Source organism: Lithobates pipiens, unplaced genomic scaffold, assembly GCF_037356315.1.
Source record: "Lithobates pipiens isolate NorthernLeopardFrog02 unplaced genomic scaffold, aLitPip1_a1.2 Scaffold_41, whole genome shotgun sequence".
NCBI lineage: Eukaryota > Metazoa > Chordata > Amphibia > Anura > Ranidae > Lithobates > Lithobates pipiens.
The window spans coordinates 4,415,371-4,433,977 of record NW_027507861.1 but is presented as its reverse complement, the minus strand read 5'-3'; the positions used below and the strand labels follow the sequence as shown (position 1 = coordinate 4,433,977).

The 18,607-nt window shown below is 46.9% G+C and overlaps 2 protein-coding genes across 2 annotated transcripts in view; both read left to right on the top strand.

Annotated features, from left to right (window-relative positions):
• LOC143956815 (uncharacterized) overlaps nt 1-18,607 on the top strand; it is a 155,518-nt gene that overhangs the window by 85,631 nt on the left and 51,280 nt on the right. The window lies entirely within an intron of this gene.
• The window catches only part of LOC143956819 (uncharacterized), a 105,819-nt gene that overhangs the window by 85,624 nt on the left and 1,588 nt on the right, over nt 1-18,607 (top strand). The gene's annotated exons all lie outside the window — the stretch shown is intronic.

The following is an 18,607-nucleotide window of genomic DNA, read 5'->3' as shown; positions in this document are numbered from 1 at the left end:
TTTTGGACGTAAGGTCCTCCAGGCAGTGGTCCCGCCCTGACAAGGTGAGCTCCTTGCTTATCATCTCAAAGGCTCTCCTGGAAGACGATATGAGAAAACCGGAGTTAGACTTACCGGTAACTCTTTTTCTAGGAGTCTTCCAGGACAGCCTGGCTTCCCACCCAAAGTTGTTTAAATTGGACTAAGTGGTGAGGATGTGTATTAACATGATTGTTAGTGTGTTATGTCTTTCAGAGCCTCCCGGCGGTTCTTGGAGTAAAACTGAGGAGGGCCTGGAGGACCACACCTTTTATTTAATTGGCTTGACGTGTTTCCTGTCCCGGAGGGAGGAGCCCTATATCTCAAAGGCTGTCCTGGAAGACTCCTAGAAAAAGAGTTACCGGTAAGTCTAACTCCGGTTTTATAGGTTACTGGCGCTACCTCCAACCAACTAATTCCAATACCACTCAAACTCAAACCAAAAGTGATTAAGCACCACTTTATATCTCCTCTGCTAGGTGAGCTGATACCACTTATTCTACATATAATTTCATTAGTACTTAAAATCAAAAAATGTAAGTATAAGTGAAAAAGTGATAAATGATTAATAAAATAATGATTAATAAAAAGAGTCTCCATTGGAGACTCTTTACCCAGATCGTAGTTACAGGGTGTCAGACTGACACACCGCAACAACGATCGCCGCGATGCGCGCCCCCGGGGGGTGCGCAGTGGCTTAATATCCTGATCACGTCATATGACGTCCGGTCAGGATATTACAACAGTCATTTTGGTATATGGCGGGCGGCAAGTGGTTAAATAACAGATATAATGCTCCAATCACAGAGGGTGGAGCAAAACGTAATACCAGACAACAGATGTCTTAACTGCATCTGGGTCTAGACGAGCAATAAAATATGGTGAGCTATGATTGTGGTAGTGGATAACAAGAAAGAGAGAGTATTTTAAGCTGGGTGGGAAGAGGGAGACAAAAAAAAAGGTGGGGGGGTAGAAAGATAGGAGAGTGAGAGATGGAGGGGCGAGGAGGAGAGCCTATGCTTAATCGTGACTATCGGATAAGTAAGGGTTGGGATTTATTGAACCACTCTATCCACGCTTCCCATGGTTTCGCAGTTCTGGGCAGATGTCCTTCTGCCGTGGCGTACATGCGTTCATACATTCCGTGTAGGTGTGTCACTTCTGCCGTGGCATACATGCGTTCATACATTCCGTGTAGGTGTGTCACTTCTGCCGTGGCGTACATGCGTTCATACATTCCGTGTAGGTGGGTCACTTCTGCCGTGGCGTACATGCGTTCATACATTCCGTGTAGGTGTGTCACTTCTGCCGTGGCGTACATGCGTTCATACATTCCGTGTAGGTGTGTCACTTCTGCCGTGGCGTACATGCGTTCATACATTCCGTGTAGGTGTGTCACTTCTGCCGTGGCGTACATGCGTTCATACATTCCGTGTAGGTGTGTCACTCTTTTATAACTTCAGCGCAGGAAATCAAGTTTGAGGATTTCCAATTTGGGGTCAGTGTTAATCTTGCCACTAGGCAGATATGCGTAACTATGCATCTAAGTCTGTGTGGGAAATGGTCGATTCCAATGTTGAGTAGGGCTAGATCAGGGTTTGGGCCGGGTGACGATGTGTGTTATCTCTGATATGAGGTTAAATTCCTCCTTCCAGAAAAGAGCCAGTTTTGGGACAGGACCAAAAGATGTGGTAAAGGGTCCCTGGGGGGCCACATTGTCTCCAGCAGGTAGAGTCTGGGGCTCTATAGTATGTGTGGAGTTGGGTTAGAGCAGGGGGTCTCAAACTGGTGGCCCTCCAGCTGTTGAAAAAACTACAAGTCCCATCATGCCTCTGCCTGTAGGAGTCATGCTTGTATCTGTCAGCCTTGCAATGCCTCATGGGACTTGTAGTTTGGCAACAGCTGGAGGGCCACCAGTGTGAGACCTCTGGGTTAGAGTAATGTACCACCTGAGATTTATCTTGTATGTGAGCTCCCAGAGATTAGCCGATTCGGTCGCTGAGTTGTTAGCTTTTATTGCATGTAGCCATTGGTGTAGTGAGTACGAGGTGCCCGTATCTTGTTCCCATTTTGTCATGGGGGGGGGGGGGGGGGGAGTTTGTCAAAGGATGTTTTGTCCTTAAGTGTGGCATAAAACATAGAGATACCTTTTGGTTAGTGTGTTGCTACCTGTGATGCGGTAAAGTATATGAAGATGAGGGTTCTGTAGTAGGCATTGGGTTATTTGGAAATATTTGAAGTAGTCGGGGGAGGGGAGTTTAAATTCGCGCTGCAAGGAGGTGAACGGTTTCAGGAAGCCTTCCACGTAGAGGTCTGCTATTTGTGTAATCCCCTCTTTTTCTTTCCAAGAACGTATATGCATGTTGGGAATCAGTAGGCCAATTATTTCAATTGGGAGGGGAGGCTTACAGGTGTTGGCGTGTTTTTGTTTTGCGTGTGTTTGAGCAAAATGGGCGAACACCATCACTGATGCTCTTGTGGGCGGAGAAAGATGGATATCTTTCGTCCGAAGCTTAGGTGCAGAGAGGAGCCACGTTTTGTAGGTTCTTACCGGGTATTTGGTGGGCTTCTATGGCACTCCAATGGTTGGTAGGGTCGGATTTAAACCATATGGCCGCATTGTAGCAGTCTCTAACATTAATATAACCCATACCGCCCACCCCTTTATGCTTTAGGAGGGTGTTTGTGTGCTATTCTAGCTTTCTTGTTATGCCACACAAATTTCCTGAGTACCACTTGAGTTTGCGTAAAGAAAGGCGTGGGTATAGGAATGGGTACTGCCCTCAACAGGTACAGCAGTTGGAGAAGTTTGAGCATCTTAAACGCTGCAAGTCTACCTGAGATTGTCCACATTAGTTTGGACATTTTTTCTCTAGCTCTGATGGGAGATTATTTAGGAAGGGGGTGAAATTGGCATTGAATAGGTCTTTAGTATGGGGGGTGATACCTAGGTAGGTCAGAGAGTCTGTGGCCCACGCATATTGGTAATTACCTTTTCAGGGATAGACATTGCTGTTCTGGCAATGTTAGGGGAAGTATATAAGATTTGGAAACATTCACTTTGTAACAGGAAACGAGACTGAATTCATCAAGTATGTGCTGTACCGAAGCCGGGGAGAATGAGGGGGTTGGTCAATGAGAAGATGACATCGTCGGCAAAAAAAAAAAGGCGGATCTTATGGTCTGTATTGCCAATGTTGATACCAAAAATGTTGGGATGGGATCTAATTTTAGCAGCCAGGGGTTCGATCATTAAAGTGGAAGTAAAACCATCGATTTTAAACAGTTTCAAAAAACGGCATGCCGGGAATGCTAACTGCACATTGGCTGTGCTCTCAACCAAACTGTCAAACCACCCAATGGCCGGGGTCATAACGGATCACATGTGCAGCACCGTGGCAGCTGAAGATTAAACAGAGGCAAAGACGGCGGCTTCCATGGATGGAAACGATAGGGGAGTTTACTTCCACTTTAAGTCAAAGATCAAGGGTGAGAGGGGACAACCTTGGCGTGTGCCGTTTGTGATATTAAATGACGTTGATGGCATGGACGAGCAGTAAACTTGGGCCGAGGGAGAAGAGTAGAGGGCTAGAATTGCTAAAAGAATACGATCTTGAAATCCAAATTTCTCCAATGTCAATTTTTAAATACTGCCAGTGAACCCTATCAAATGCCTTCTCCGCATCCAATGAAGGAAGAGGAGAAGGCACCCGATGGGTCACCGCATGATGGACAAGGTTAATCATCCGCCTTGTAGCAGCTGAGGTTTGGCGTCCTTTGACAAAACCCGATTGGTCAGGGTGGATCAACATTGGCAATACGTCATTCCATCTTCTTGCTATTACCTTTAGCATATAACTTCACATCGTGGTTTAGTAATGAGATGGGGCGAAAATTTTGAGTCAGATTAGGTTCTTTCCCTGGCTTCGGTATTGTTACAATTTAAAGCTTTTAACATCTCCTGGGGGGGAAAGAGGCCGAGGAGGCAGCAGAATTGAACAGAGGCGTCATGTACTCCGTGATTATTGGGCTGAATTGTTTATAGAACTCTCCCACAAAACCGTCCGGGCCAGGTGCCTTGTTATTAGGCATTGTTTGTATCGCGGATTGAATTTCTATTTGTGTGAACGGGGCATTAACCCCCCCTGACGGTATTCCCGAGTCTGGCTCGGGGTGGAATTTTTATACCAAAAGCGGTAACCCCGAGCCAGACTCGGGACCGCATCGCTGGATCCAGGAGGATGTTTACTTACCTTGTCCCCTGGATCCAGCGATGTCCCCGCGCTGTTCGAGCGAGCCGTGCCTCGCTCGATCTATCACGGAGCCGATCTCCGTTCCCTGTGAGCGTTGCGACGCGCGGGGACGGAGATCGGCGCCAAATTTAAAAAAGTGAAATGCTCACTATACATACAGTATAATGTAATCTTACAGATTACATCGCTGTATGTAATTATTTCACATCCCCTTTGTCCCTAGTGGTCTGTCCAGTGTCCTGCATGCAGTTTTATATAATAAAAACTGTTCTCTATGCCTGGAAACTGGAGATTGTCCATAGAAACCAAAACTGTCACTTTACATCAAAAATGATTGTAGACCAGCTAGAAAACAGCGATAATAATAAATTGTAATAAAAACCTAAAAAATACAGCGCTGATCCTATGTAAACTTAATGTGAAGTAATGAAACAAAAAAAAAAAAAAAAAAAAAAAGAATTATGAATTATAAACGCAGCAGCAGCTTTAACCGTGAGATACCCACAATTCAAATAATTATTCCCAAATAAGCTGCGATATACTGATCCGATAAATGCTATATGAAGCAAATGAGTGAATAAATAAAGCATGAAATCAAAAAATATTAACAAAGTGCAGACAGGGAAATGCATATACTAATGTTCAAATATTAGTCCATCATCCCATCAACAAAAAACGTTTTGCTTGTAATCTCCAACGTGTTTTAAACACACCACACCGATATAGGAAAAGTGTCATCAGAGTTTGCAGGAAAAGAGAGGACTTCCACCACCAACACTACTGCCGCTTACCAGCTACACTGATCCCATCTCAGAGACCAGATATCGCCAAATCAAAAACGCTTCCTCTGAGTCAGGACTGCATGGAGGGTGTATCCTCTTTAAGCGCTTGGTTCAAATGGTTAGAAGAATCCTACGGCCACACCGCTTATTCCAATGGTTAGAAAAATCCTACGGCCACACCGCTCATTGCCCAGCACATATAATAACGAAAGGAATCGCCATAGTGTGATATAGTCACGAAATTTAATATAATAAAAAAAGATTGCACTTACATCAAGTAGAAAAAACTTTGCTTTGTAAAACAAACAAATTCGCCGGCCGGCTTAGTAACGCTGCCCGTCGCTTCCGGGTCCAGCGTAGATCGCGGTGACGTCAGTACGTCGCTCCTCCCTACGCCGTTTCGTTATAGGTAACGTCTTCCAGGGGCACAGGCGGCGTACTGACTCACCGCATTAAATAGCACTGTGTATGTTAATGCGGTGAGTCAGTACGCCGCCTGTGCCCCTGGAAGACGTTACCTATAACGAAACGGCGTAGGGAGGAGCGACGTACTGACGTCACCGCGATCTACGCTGGACCCGGAAGCGGCGGGCAGCGTTACTAAGCCGGCCGGCGAATTTGTTTGTTTTACAAAGCAAAGTTTTTTTCTACTTGATGTAAGTGCAATCTTTTTTTATTATATTAAATTTCGTGACTATATCACACTATGGCGATTCCTTTCGTTATTATATGTGCTGGGCAATGAGCGGTGTGGCCGTAGGATTTTTCTAACCATTGGAATAAGCGGTGTGGCCGTAGGATTTTTCTAACCATTTGAACCAAGCGCTTAAAGAGGATACACCCTCCATGCAGTCCTGACTCAGAGGAAGCGTTTTTGATTTGGCGATATCTGGTCTCTGAGATGGGATCAGTGTAGCTGGTAAGCGGCAGTAGTGTTGGTGGTGGAAGTCCTCTTTTTTCCTGCAAACTCTGAGGCCGCGTACACACGCGCGGACTGTTCGCCCAACTTTGTCCGTCCAACAGTTTCGGCAAACAGTCCGCTCAAATTTAGCATGGACGGACATGGCCACACACGACGGACGAACAGTTTGCTGAAACCATGCGCGATGACGTGAACGGCACGTACGACGGGACGAAAAATACGACGTCCTATACACTGCAATGCAACCTTCCGACGTGGAAATCCTTTCTGAGCATGCGCGAGACTTAGTTGGCCGAACAAGCCTACACACGAGCGAACAGTCCGCTGAAACCTTGTTTCAGCGGACAGTTTTTCGGAATTTCCGTAAGACCTTGTTCGGCCAACTGTCCGCTGAAACTGTCCGCTGAAGCCCCACACACGAGCGGACTGTCCGCCCAAACACTGTTCAGCGGACAAGGTTGGGCGAACAGTCCGCGCGTGTGTACGCGGCCTGACACTTTTCCTATATCGGTGTGGTGTGTTTAAAACACGTTGGAGATTACAAGCAAAACGTTTTTTGTTGATGGGATGATGGACTAATATTTGAACATTAGTATATGCATTTCCCTGTCTGCACTTTGTTAATATTTTTTGATTTCATGCTTTATTTATTCACTCATTTGCTTCACATAGCATTTATCGGATCAGTATAGCGCAGCTTATTTGGGAATAATAAATTGTAATCACTTGCAGAATTGAGCGATAGCGATTTGTGGGGAGATCCATCATCAAATACTGAAGAGTAATGACAGCGACAATTCTGCAACTGAGCAAATTTCTGTGTTTTTGATTTGATTACATTATTGAATAATTTTTATTATTGTTATATTATTATTTGGTAAAATTATTTATCTATATTATAATTTATGATTTAATTTTTCTAACTTTATCATACCCGGGATGTCTGCTAGACTCTGGTTTGGACGGATTTAAAGCGGTTCTCCACCCAAAAGGGGAAGTTCCGCTAATCTGATCCCTCCCCCCCTCTGGTGCCACAATCGTCACCTTTCAGGGGGGAGGGGGGTGCAGTTACCTGGATAATCCAGGTAACTGCACCCACTTCTGGGACAGACCCCCGCAGATGCCCCGCCCCCCCCCATTGTGTTCTGGGAAACGCACGGTTCCCAGGACACAGCGGGGACCAGAAGAGACGCGCATGCGCAGTAGGGAACCAGGCAGTGAAGCCGCAATGCTTCACTTCCCGATTCCCTGACCGAGGATGGTGGCGGGGGCAGCAGAGAGACGAGCGATCGCTCGTCATCTGCCGCCGACATCGCTGGACCCCGGGACAGGTGAGTGTCCGTTTATTAAAAGTCAGCAGCTGCAATATTAGTAGCTGTTGGCTTTTAATATTTTTTTTTTTTTTTTTTAGGGGCAGAACCGCTTTAAGTGAGTTATTCCTAAGAATTGCAGGACTACAATATAAAACGCCAAATTTTCATGCAAAATAATGGTACCGCTTTTAGCACCTAAAATCCGAAATAATCGTACCGCCAGGGAGGTTAAGTTCCTCTAATTGCTGTGAGGTCAGGCGGGGAAGGTGTACCGAGTCTAAGAAGGCTTGTATCTGCGAATGAGTGGGCTGGGTTTAGGCTTGTGCAATTCGTTTCGTAACGAATCAATATTCGGCCAAATTTTGCATCTTTCGGACATTCGTATGCATCCGAATGTCTGAATAAAAAAAATAACAAATTACAACGAATACGAAAGAAATATAATGAATGAATTCGACATGATTCGACATTATTTCAATTGCATTCGAAAATATTTTGTGACCCGACTTTAGGGCCATGTATCTCTGGGTCACTTGGTGCTAGACACTTCAAATTTGGATATGTTGTAGTGCTAGTATTTGTGTTTGCATACCAAATTTGGGGTTTCTAGCTATAAGTGACCCCGAGATATGTGGCCCCAAATTCGTGTCGCAAAATGTTATTAGAGCAGAGAATGACATTTTGCGACCCGATTTTGGGGTCACTTATAGCTAGAAACCCCAATTTTGGTATGCAAACACAATAGTACTAGCACTACAACATATCTAAATTTGGAGTTTCTAGCACCAAGTGACCCCGAGATACATGGCGCTAAAGTCGGGTCACAAAATATTTTCGAATGTGGTTGAAATAATGTCGAATCATGTTGAAATCATTTCGAATCCGGTTGAAATATTTTCGAATGTGGCCGATTTTTCGAATTTGGTAAAAAACTAAACCAAATCCGAAAACGAATTTAAGGAAGTTAACGAATATAACTAAACTAAATTAATGAATTAACGAATTGAAATGAAACAAAACTAAACAAATTTTTTCCTTTTGCACATGTCTAGCTGGGTTTGGTTTTTTAAGTTTTTTTTTTTTTATTTATTTATTTATTTATTTTTTAGATTATACATTTTGTCATAGTACGCACTAAAGGCATTAGCAATGTCTTGCGGATTCATCAGTGTGGTATTTGTGTGAGGATGGTGGATATAAGGGATGGGAGATTTGGTGACATGGCCCTTGATTTGGTGGGAGAGTAGCTTGCCCGATTTATTACCTGCAGTGTAAAATTTTCATTCAGAGTCTCTTTATTTATTTATTTATTTATTTTTTTGGAGTTTGTCGTGGTTTTCTAGTAGAAGAGCCCTAAGTTCTAGCCTGAGTGATATTAATTCAGACCTAAGTGTTTTGGGTGGGTTGCTGCTCATTAAGTAAATCGACAGATTGGATGCGCGCCAAGAGGGTGCCCATTCGCTGCCTCCTCTGCCTATTATGCCTAGCCCCTAGCTGAATAAATAGCCCCCCGCATAAATGTTTAATGCAAGGCCCACAGGATATGCGGGTCTGCAACAGAGTCCTTGTTTCGGGTGAAAAATGCCACTAACTCATCTTTCAGTATTTGGGCATAAGGTTCGGATTGTAATATCCTGGTATTCGGTCTCCAGAGATACGCTGAAGTATGCTTGGCCTTGTCTTCCAGGATTCTACTCACAGGGGAGTAGTCTGACCATGTGGTTGGATCAGGGATATGCAATTAGAGGACTTCCAGCTGTTGCAGAACTACAATTCCCAGGCATAGCAAGACTCTTAGAGCCACAAGCATGACAGCCAGAGGCAGAGGCATGATGGGACTTGTAGTTTAGCAACAGCTGGAGGTCCGCTAATTGCATATCAATGGGTTAGGTGACTGGTTGAAGAGGATATATTTTGAAGAGTCCAGAAGTCCGTCAGAAAGTGGTCGATTCGAGAATAGGAGTTATGCCCTGGGGAAAAGTATGTGAAGTCTTTCTCGTCTGCATGCTGGCACCTCCAAACATCAAAGAGACGCAGATCGCTCAATAGAGGGTTCAGTGCTAGTCTACTTCTGTTGGCCTGGAAGGTGGAATCCAGGTCAGGATCAGGGGTGCTGTTAAAATCCCCACACCATATTGTAGCTCCTTGCTTTTGTGTGTTTACTTTTTTATGCAGCTTACGTAAAAAAAACGGGTTTGAGTATTAGGTGCATATACAGTCACAAATGTATATGGGGCACTGTTGATGCTACAAGATAGGATTATATAGCGACCATCAGGGTCTGCAGTGCACTGTACAAGTTGGAATACCAGGGTGTTTTTGAAGGCTATGAGCACCCCTTTCTTTTTTTTTTTTTTTTTTTTTTTTGCATTAGCAGTAAAGATGTTTTTGAAGTCCCTATTATTGCACGCGGGGGAATTACTTGCTAGAAAATGCGTTTCCTGAATGCATATAATGTCACATTTCGTATGTTTGGCTAGAGTCCACAGAGAGCATCTCTTCGCCGGGTGGTTAAGCCCTTTTGCGTTGATTGTAACAATCGTGATTGGCATGTTGAGTGCAGGAGTGTCAAAGAATGTGAAGCGTATTACCTGGTAAGACGCTAGTCCAGATGGGACCGAGTCTTCGGCGTACTTTGGGGAAGGCCTCCCATTTTAGGATGGGTATACCTTGTAGGACGACAGCGAGACGACATGCGAGTCGTACTGGAGGTAAGGTTGGATTGGAATCGGGCACATCCGAACAAGCAGGTTGTGGCTCCCGGGATCCTGTATAGGAGGGGGAGAGACAAGTGGGGAGGGGAAAAAAAACACAATCGTAGCTTGGTGATCCAGAAAGCGGAAAGATAGGCAAGTGTCCGTAGCTTGCGAAAATCTGAAGCGTAGAACAGTATCTTCAGCGTTGGGATGCTTCTAAAATGATGCACGGTTCAGTGGATTAGTATCTGGGATCAAAACAAAAGTGTTTCTTTCGAGTATCTTCCTCAGCACCACAGCACCTAGAAAACACTGAACAGAGGTAACGAGTCTTTAAAGACCTGGCGTGAGCAGGTGTCACTACCGGACGGTAAGTGTAATGCATGGGCCCAAGCCTTGTAGTTAAAAGGATATATTTTTCTGGCTCCTGGGAGGTAAAGGTTGGGCAGAGATCGAGCCTGTAGTGCTTTGGTCCATGGGTGCTGCATCAGGGGGAGCAGGAATAATGTTCCACCTCTGTAATAGCTCCAATCCCTGTTGTAGAGACGTCACTACGCGTTTCATTCCCTCACGGTGGATGGATAATTTGGCAGGTGTTATCCATTGGTACTGGAGCTGGTGGTTATGCAGGGCTTTGTTTATCGCGTTGAGCTGCCTCCGTCTGCTCAGAGTATGCCGTGATAAGTCAGTGTAAATTTGGAGGCGAGTGTACGGGTCTGGTAGATTTTCAATCCCTCTCACTTTGTGCATGAATTGCTCCTAAAGCCCCATACACACTATCAGTTTTTCTGCTGAGTTTTCCCCAATCGTCTTTCAGGACAGCCACCTTAGAGAGACACCGGCTCCTCCCCTCTGAGGAAACACCGCCTTCATTTTCATGATTTAAGCCTCCTCCTCCCTTCGTTCCTCAGTTATGGTGTTTCCTCCGGCGGGGAGACATCGCCAAGGAACCTGAAGGCTGAATTCGGTTGGTGAATCTGAAAGCTATCCGAGCGGAGCCCCGGCCTCGTTCGGCTATCCGACCATTTATCGGTCGGTCCGGGACAGTCCTATCAGCGGGGAGCTGAAGTGTTCGTACTGTCCATATACCCTAAACTTCGCTTGGGGAAGCAGGAAGTTTATGGGGTCGTCTGTTCGTTCACCCGTGGGTGTTTCAACGGAACAAACAGTCCAGTCGGCTGGGGAAGCTGAATACTCGACTGACCTTTACACGCACTCCAATCTTCGCTTGGGGAAAGCAGGAAGTCTTTGGAGAGGTTCATCCCTGCGTTTCGCCCAGTGGGGTACTGAACGAAGGCGTCCAGGGCCCCCCTGTGTATGCAGCCGGCTGGGAGCTGGAAGCCGGACCGGTAGGCGGGCGACGTCAGTTCCGGTTGGGGCGGACCCCTTCGTTCAATCCGCGTCTTCCGGTTCCGGACGCGGCACGTGAAGGGGAACCTAGCGTTCGGCTGGTGCAGCCTCTCTTTCTACAGTCTGCACAGGTAGCTGTTGGAGGCACGTTCGTACCACGCTTCCTCAACGGGAGAATGTCCGAAGCAGAGGCTTCAAGAACTCCTGGAGATAACAGCACCAGCCACTCAAAGGTAATAGCCCTGGAGAGGGGTTCCCTTACCTTATAACCAGTAGCTCCACTGGTGTGTTTTCCCCCTAGGTGGTCGGGGGGAAGGGCAGTGCATCTGGGATCCAGGTGGAGATTGATCCTAGGAGGGGGCACTCCCGGTGGTCCTCTTAAGTAGTGCTGGTGTTTCTTTTCTTTTCTTTTTAAAGTTTATGCTGCTCTCTCTCTTTTGCTTCAGGTATCTCAGAAAGACTTAAGCAGGTCCCCCCTTGGCTCTTGGAGGAAGTGTCCTTCATGTAGAGCCTCTTTGGGGAATTCCTGGTTCAAGGCACTTTGTAAGGAGTGTTTTAAAGGCCTGGATAGCTCAGTCCGTAGCTCTGTTTGGGTGCCATTAGAGAGCAGGCAGCAGAACAGGGTGCAGATCTGGCGGCTTCTGTAAAGGTTTCAATGCCCTCAGCTCCAGAGCACTCTTTTCACCAGCACAGCAGAGTGTTCCACCTAACCCAATGGTTGTTCCTCCCACAGGTTAGGGAGAATCCAGAGGGTTCCAGAGGGAAGTTGAGGAAGAAGTGGACAGTGCCGTCTCAGACTCCCAAAGGGAGACTGAGGGTGAGGACTTGGATGGGGAACCCAAAAGAACCTCACGGTATAAACTTCCCCTGGATGAGATGGAAAGGCTCTTGAGAGCTGTCCAAATCACTTAGGAGGCACTGTCACCCCACGATCAGATGTACTAGGGCCTAGGGGGAGCGGGTGTTCCCGGGTCATGACGTCTTGATTGATGCCATCAAGGATGGCAGGATCCCGAAGGAAAACTTTTCTTTTCTGGTGCATTAAAGCAAAGGTTTCCTTGGGCGGAAGAGGAGGCTCTCATCTGGAATAAAATCCCCCGGGTTAGATGCGGCCTTTTCTCAGATGTCCAGGCATACTGACCTGTCCTTGGGGACATGGGGGCACTTTTAGACCCTATGGTTTGAAGACGCCTGGGTTTTACCATAAGGAAATCTCTAAGCCTACCATAGCAGCCACAGTGGTGGCTCGTAGTACAAAGTATTGGCTTATCCAGATGAAGCAATGATGGCAGAGGAGTCTTTTCTATCCTCCTTTTCCCGTGCTGCTTTAGGCATTGGCATACTCTGCGGATGCTTCGGCTTAATTCATTCGATGGTATGCAAGGTCCTCGGCTCTGACCAACTCAGCCTGGAGGGCCTTAAGGCTGTAGACATGGCAGAGGGACAGGGCGTCCAAATCAAAGCTCGGTGGAATCCCTCTTTAGAGGAGACCTGCTGTTTGGGCCAGGTCTTGAAGCAGTGCTATCGCATGGCTTATAAGAAAGAGGCCTTTCCCCTTAAGAAAAAAAATAGGGGGAGCAGTTAAAAAGGGTCCTTCTTCCCCCAGTGGGAGATGATCACCTCCAATCAGTTTGTGTTAGGGATCATCAAAAGAGGTTACCGTGTGGAATTTTCAGAGCTTCCCCCTTTGAGACTCCTTGTCACTGAGCTGACAAAAGGTGCCTTTCTTTCCTCTGCAGGAGTTAGAGGAATAGGAAGTGGTAATAAAGGTCCCAGCAGATTAAATAGGCAAGGCTTCTATTCTCTCATTTGGGGTTCGCAAGCCTGTGGAAAAGTTCAGGCTCATCCTGAGCCTGAATCGTCTGGGTGTCTTGGTCACCTACAGAAGTTTTTGGTTGGTTTTAATCACGGGGTGAGGGCACCTCTTCCACCAAAACTGTTTCAGGGCATCGATAGTAAAGGATGCATACCTGCATATTTCCAACGCAGAAAGCCACCAGCGTTTCCTCATGCTGGCAGGGATAACCTCGGTAGGGGTGCTACACCTTCAGTTTAAAGCACTCCCCTTTGGGCTATCCCCTTCTCCCTAGTATCTTCACCAAAGGGGGTCACCTTCCTGCGATGGTAGAGGTCCTGTCCTTCCTGCGTCTCAGGGTAGTCTCTGTGATCGTGTATCTTAACGATCTTCTCCTGTTTGTCCCTTCTCTGGCGCAGTTGAACGGGGATCCACAGCTTATAAGGGACCTATTAGGGAGCCTGGGTTGGCCTCTGAACCTACGGAAACTCATCTTAAACTTCTTCCCAAGGGGGTCACCTTCCTGAGTAAAGAGGGTCAGGTTGAGCTTACTGACATCCACGCTCCTAGCTGTTCAGTGGACGGGGTTACGTTACTGTCGTCTGCAAGCTATTCATCTTGAAGGTTTGGGGCCACAGTAGAGGGCCTTAGGACTCTTTGTTTTCGGTTCTAACTCAGGTAAAGAAGCCAGGAGCGGTGGCGTGTGACAATGCGCGCCGTCTCCCAAAGGCGCAGTCTGCGGTTGGATTGCGTATGTCTGAGTTCTAGTCCACCCTGTGTCAAATCACGAGGGTCTCTGTTGCTAGCTTTAGCACGGTAGCTCATGACTGATCACCGAATGGCAAAGGTCACAGCTGACAGTCCCGTGCTGGCAAGGTAGCAGTGAGTAACCGACTTAGAGCATTGAGATAATACTACATAGCCTGTATTTTAAAGTCCCTTTGGTGGGATAGGGGAGCATGTTTGTCACAAGGCCTAGAGTGGATTTGGCCAATATCCAAGAAGGAGGGAGTCAAAGAGACCCTCAAAATTGGAGGGAGTTGAGAGCAGTAGATCTGGTTCTCAGGACCCCGTAGAGAGTGCTCTGGGGACATTAGGTAGCAGTCATGGAGACAATCCCTTGGCAGTGGCTTACGTCAATAAAACGGGGGCTTCTGGAGCAGAGCCTTAAGGGCCTTAGCGAAAAGCCACCCTCAGATGGGCCAAATGTTAAATTCCTGTCCTTCCAGTGATCCGGTGGAAAGGAGAGCAAATTCAGGTATTAGATGCCTCAGCAGGAGAACGCGGGGAGAGAGCAACCAGGTTCTCAAACAGGACGTTTTCGAAATGATCACCCGGGGGAGGGGGATGCCCTCGATAGACTTCTTTTGCCCCAAGGGAAAACGCGAAAGAAGCCATCTCCTGTTCTATGAGCAGGGGAGATGGGATGTCGGAAGCAGACGCACTAAGCACAGACTTAGGATTTCTCTAGGTGCTATGCTTTCCCCCTTCCCGTCCTGATTCCCGTCTTGATTCCTGCAGAGTTGAGGAAGTTCTGGTGACTCTTTCTAATCGCACCTCATTGGCCCAGGAGGCCGTGGGTCTCCATTCTTAAGGGCCTGTCGGTGGAACTCCCCTGGGTTTTTTCCCAGTGTCCAATCTGCTGCCCCCAGGTGGAACCTTGCAGCTTGGCTACTGAGGAAGTTCCGAATGGCAAAGGGGTCTCAGACTGTTAGTAGCCACTCTTTTGAATGGCAGGTAAATGGAAGCTCAGACCATTTTTTTGAGGGTATAGAGGCGGTTCAATAGCTGGTGCTCAGAGAACTCCTTCAAGGAGCACAGCTCGGGGGCCGTTCTAGAGGTCCGGCAGTCAGGGGCAGATAAAAGGTTAGCCCCGAAACATTGGAGAGTCAGGTATCCGTTTCAAGCGTGTTTCTGAATAGACTTCTAATGTCAGACCTTGGGATAGTAAGGTTCTTCAGAGCCTTAAGTAGGTGAAGACCAAGCCTTTGGTCGCCCCCTTCCCAGTCGGGATCTTGCTTTAGTTTTACAGGTTCTCACAAGGGAACCTTTTGAGCCGTTAGAACCTTGCTCGTTAAGATTGATCACTCCCAAAACTGTATTTTTGGTGGCAATCACTACAGCAGGGAGAGTAAGTGACTCGAAGCCCTTTCTATTAGGGCACCTTTTTTTACCTAAGGTAGCCTCTAGTTTCCATAAGAATACAGGAGATTGTGCTACCTACTTTCTGTTCGAATCCAGTAGGAGAACAGGAACACATGTTTCACAGATTAAGATGCTAAAAAGATGTGTTCTTCATTATTTGGATTGCACAAGGTCAGTTCAAGAAATCTGATTCATTTTTTGTGTTGTTTTCTGGGGCTAGGAAGGGTTCCAAAGCCTCTAAACGTACGATAGCTAGATGGTTAAGTTAGCCATTGGACAGGCGTACGTGACAGGGAGGTTAGGTCCTCCAGTTGGGGTTAGAGCACACTCAGCCGGGGCAGTGGCAACTTCTCAGGCAGAGTGGGCTGGGGCATCTCCTGCACAGATCTGTAGTGCTGCAACGTAGTCCAGTGTTTCTACGGTTGTGAAACATTATAGACTGGATCTTCTGTCAGCCAAAGAACAAGCCTTTGGCCGTATAGTACTGCAGGCAGTGGTCCCACCCTAAGGTAATGTACTCGCTTATCCTCTCTAAGGTGGCTGTCCTGAAAGACGATTGGGGAAAAATGGAATTACGTACCGGTAATGTCCTTTTCCAGGAGTCTTTCAGGACAGCACCGATTCCCACCCAAATTGTTTGCAGATCATCGGGAACTCATTACATGAGGCCGTCAGGTAAGACTTAAAAAGTTTATTTGTTTGACGTGTTCTTGTGTCTCCCCAGTTTGGCCGGAGGTACTCTGGAAGAACTGAGGAACGAAGGGAGGAGGAGGCTTAAATCATGAAAATGAAGGCGGTGTTTCCTCAGAGGGGAGGAGCCGGTGTCTCTCTAAGGTGGCTGTCCTGAAAGACTCCTGGAAAAGGACATTACCGGTACGTAATTCCATTTTTCCTTCAGATTTATGTATGGGGCTTTAGTGTGATAGAAGTGCACTCTGAGAATTACGTCTCTAGGCACTGCGTCTGGTAAAAAACGCGGGTTTCGGCAGCCTGTGTATGCGATCAATGACAAGATCAATATTTTTTTGCGTCAGGTAGCACCGTCTTAATGAGACCTTTCGCAAAGGCTGGTAGCTCATTATTCCTACAGATTCCGGGACCCCTCGGATTTTAAAGTTATTACGTCTGGCCCTGTCCTCTAAGTCTGCCATTTTGTCCCTTATCCAGGTGATGTCCTGGGTTTGTGCTTCCTGGGTATCAATAATGTCATTCACTGTGCCTGTGATATCACCCACATTGATTTCCATTAGTGTGAGCCTGTTGTCTATTGCTCCTATTTTGCTGCCAAAACTGTGCATGAGAGAGAGCATATCTGACTGCAGCGAGCTCCTGAGTGTGACATGAGCATTTCTTTTCAAGGTAGTGTCTTTAACAGTTTGCCCAATTGTGGGGAATGCTGCTATGGCATCAGGCGGCAGGTTTTGCTGAGGGAAGGCCTGAGGCACACCGCTGACGTGGTCTCTGTCCTGGGCCGTCCCTGTGCTATCTAGGAGCATTTTGGCCTTAGCCAGGCTCTGGGCTGTTGGTGTCCCCGGGGAGAAAGGGAAGGGTCCCCCTCTGCTTACCAGTGTGTCTGCCGATGGGCGGGAGTCTCCCCCTCCGTTAGTGCATGCCGCGCCCTCTGCCTGTGTCCTCCGCATGTCCGCTTGTGCCATTTTAGTTCCGCTACGCGGAAGGCTGATACATGAAGGCCGTCAGTTTTCAGGGGAAGTCGGCTGTCTTTCCGCTTGAGCGACATCACCCTGAGGTGGAGCGGGTGTTCCCCCAGGCTACCAGGAGCTCGGAAATCGGTTTGAGTTCGCTGGATGTCACTGTGTATGCCGCCGGCGTGAAGAGTGCTCTCCTCAAGCAGCCATCCTGGTCATGCGCCGGCCACGCCCCAGCCAGAACCAATTTAATTTGACAGTGTCCCTACTGCAATTAAGTGTCAACTTCCATTCTAGTACTGGTTGCTAGGACACGGGTGGCCACGCGGTGTCACTGGTTGCTAGGACACGGGTGGCCACGCGGTGTCACTGGTTGCTAGGACACGGGTGGCCACGCGGTGTCACTGGTTGCTAGGACACGGGTGGCCACGCGGTGTCACTGGTTGCTAGGACACGGGTGGCCACGCGGTGTCACTGGTTGCTAGGACACGGGTGAAATATAGTCAATAAGGTCACCTAGGAGCCCCTTATTTTACGTTCAGCTACCAGCTTGGGATATCTGAATTGTGATGAGAACCTGTTGGGAGTGGAAAGTTTCTATGGTCAGCGTGTTTTTCTTTGGCATGTTGGAGGGATCTACAACACTGGATTAATTTTATTTTTGTGTTTCTTGTTGTTTGGAGTTTATCGGTATTGTGTGCTTATTTGCTATTCTAATTTTTTTATTTTTTATTTTTTTTGTTCATGTAAATTAGTACCTTGGCATACTATGTACCTGTTACCCATTTATGTAATGGGGGGGGGGCTAAAGGGAGGTTTCAGATTCTGATAACACCACTAGACCAGAGTTATGTGGAAGGGGGGCCTTGTCCTCATCAACATGGGGGCCATGGTGCTTTGCTAGGGGGCTTCTAGCAGAGTACTCTTCCCACGTTGAGGGGGAAGAGTACTCTACATCCTGCATGTGGCCTGGTGTAGTTCAGGTGGAGAGGTGGAGGGCAAATGCTTACTAATCCCCCTTTTCTGTCCAGCCAGGATGCGGACAAAAGGATCTGCTATGGATTTGGTCTAGTATGAATGTTGAGGGGAATCCCAGCCATGCCCCCCCCCCCCCCCCCCCAATGTCACTTTCTCTACATCCTGCTCCATATGTCTTTTAGATATACTGTATCTAATAATGAAATTTTAGAAATATAAAGCAACTTCATTCATAAAATAATGACTTTTTTTATTTATTTTTTTACAGGTTAATTAAAACACCATGTTGGTTTTTCGAAATACTACTTTATAGTAAAGTCCAACGCAAGAGAAGTAATTCAAGAAGATTTTTCATTTTGGGATTGTGATAAAGGTTTTACAGTGAAGGGAAAGTTTATCGCACATCAGATTCACAATGGAGGAGAAGCCGTTTCCGTGTCCTGAATGTGGCAAAGCTTTTACTTGCAAGTCAAATCTTATCAACCACCAGAGGATTCACACCGGAGAGAAGCCATATGAGTGTCCCGAATGTGACAGAGCTTTTACACAGAAGTGTACTCTCAACTTACACATGAGCGTTCACACCGGAGTGAAGCTGTATCATTGTTCAGATTGTGGCAAAGATTTTAGACTGAAGGCAAATTTTATCACACACCAGAGGGTTCACACCGGAGAGAAGCCATATCAGTGTCCCGAATGTGACAAAGCT